Consider the following 2,290-nt stretch of genomic DNA (forward strand, 5'->3'; position numbering starts at 1 on the left):
CTCACTCCATACATCAGTTTTGCTACCAAAACGACTATTATTTTCACAGTCGACATCTAGCATCGAGTAGCAGAATTATCAGTACCGCTACTTGATACTAGAATTCTCTAGTGTCGCGACTCACGAAAATTGTATTGAACAATAATTTACAACTAGTATTAAAAGCAGGAGTTGAAAATAAAGTTCCGGTTAATAAGGTTATAATATTAGCTGAAAATAGTTGAGCATTAAACTTTTCGGTCGTTGCAACATCTATTGTCAAGTAGCAATACTTACTAATAATTCCGCTACTCGATGCTAGATGTCGACTACGAAAATAATAGTCGATTTGGGACTAAAACTGATGTACGGAGTGAGCACTCTATGTATTTTTTTCTCTATGGGAGAAGATACAGCCCTCGACCATTAGGCCGACATATTAAATTTCGTGTTATTATAGTCTATAATAATTGATTGCAAGACTAATAATAACACGGAATTGAATATTTCGCTTAGTTAGCCAGACATGTACATTATTTAAATGGTTTATAGGAACATATCTGACTTTTGTTAATATCTTTAAGTACAAGGTTGCAAATCTTTAGTTCTAATTAAAACATGCTTATTCTTCGAGACTTGGTACAGGGTTCGAATAATCTACAGTTAATGACTGATGTCGGTTTACGCATAATAACAGCAACAGATCGGTTACAGCATGTTATGTTAAAGTAATAATTATTAAGCCTGCTTCTCTTTAGTGTCAGGTTTCAATTCCATAATAGTAACGACGCTTTCCGTTCTTGATGCTACGGACTCGTACATTTGCGTAAGTGTGCTTTCCGAGTCCATGCTTGAACGCCCTTCTCCCGTATTCATAAGCGGCAAATGATTACAATCAATTTCTTCCTGAAATAATACATTCATAATTCATAATATAACTATAACATAATTAAAATATCAAGTTAATGACCTAAGTTCATGTGATTGTTGAAGAAAGTACAATTTTTTTCATAGCTGTCAAACAATGAGACGAAGCCGTCACGGCATGGTCACGGCGCAATTATTTATTTAACCTTTATTACACAATAGAAGAACACAGAAAGCATTTTCTGAAAGGAGGAACGTTGCCACAAAGCCACTCTCTGGCTTCACATGCTAAATCACCCCTTGACTTTTAAATGAAAAGTTCTTGAATAGGTAGACATCGTTAATCCTTTTTTTAAACTAGTTGAAACGATGAAATGCGTGAATGTCGTTGACTAGGAAAAAAATCGAGAATTGAGCCAGCCTCGATTTTTGTATTTGTATTATAGCTACTAGCCTGCGCCTGTGACTTCGTTCGACAAGTTTGATCCCTCGATTTGGTACTTTTTTAATCCTTTTTAATACCAAGAAAGTCTGCACTTTGCAGATACGAGTACTTACATCTATGGACAGACAGTCGTGGAAACATTGTCTTTCATCTATACACGCGTCGTACCGCCGCCGACGTTTACGATCACGCGGATCAGACGGCCCGTACTTCTTATTATTTCGAAAGGCTCCTATTAAATTCTGCAATAATTATAATATCATATTTACGACATAAGTAGTTAGTATAATATGTAACAATTGATCATAATATTCATAATTCAACTGAGGAGTGCATTTTCAAAAGACATTTATCTATGAAAAGTAGAAAAAATTAGCTCTTATGAAAATAAATTGTAGTTATACTTATAATATTGAATTATTTAGCTTATAACACGTCTTCACAACGGCAAATGCTACGAAAAAATATGGCTGGCATGTAGGTAGAGTCGCGTCAAGAAATATGGATACGAACAAAGTGCCAACAATATTTATACATACACGAACTTATTGCCCATAGCACAGGTTTGCTCATCAGTTAGCAAGATTATAAATAAGATAAGATAGGGTCAATAGAAAAGAGGTCCTCACGTTTTTCATGGCGTTACGCACTATTATCCTGATCTGAAATACAAACGTGATCACAGCTGATACCAAGCACCATATCAATGCGTATCTTGTCTGGATCTTACCAATCCCCTGTGCTATTTCGTACATTCTGTGACCAAACGCTATCTGCAAAGTAATTGATTTAGGTATGTGTACTTGTGTCGTGTTGGCGGGCAAAACCACGTTATTACTTATTGAATTTATATAGAAACTAGCTTCTGCCCGTGACTTCGTCTACGTAGAATGTTAATGATGATGATGATTGATGATTGATAAAAACTAGAACTACTCTATGTCCTTCCCCTGGACTCGATCTATCTCCATACCAAATTTCAACTAAATCAGTTCAGCG

The 2,290-nt window shown here is 35.7% G+C and overlaps 1 long non-coding RNA gene across 1 annotated transcript; it reads right to left on the reverse strand.

Annotated features, from left to right (window-relative positions):
• Positions 1-644: 644 nt before the first annotated feature.
• Positions 645-2,056, reverse strand: LOC134805359 (uncharacterized). The gene is made up of 3 exons (XR_010146269.1): positions 1,921-2,056; positions 1,405-1,533; positions 645-885 (listed from the first exon to the last, which is right to left on the reverse strand). It is a non-coding gene; the product is annotated as an uncharacterized LOC134805359 (long non-coding RNA).
• Positions 2,057-2,290: the final 234 nt, after the last annotated feature.

The sequence above is a fragment of the Cydia splendana genome, chromosome Z (assembly GCF_910591565.1).
Source record: "Cydia splendana chromosome Z, ilCydSple1.2, whole genome shotgun sequence".
Lineage (NCBI taxonomy): Eukaryota > Metazoa > Arthropoda > Insecta > Lepidoptera > Tortricidae > Cydia > Cydia splendana.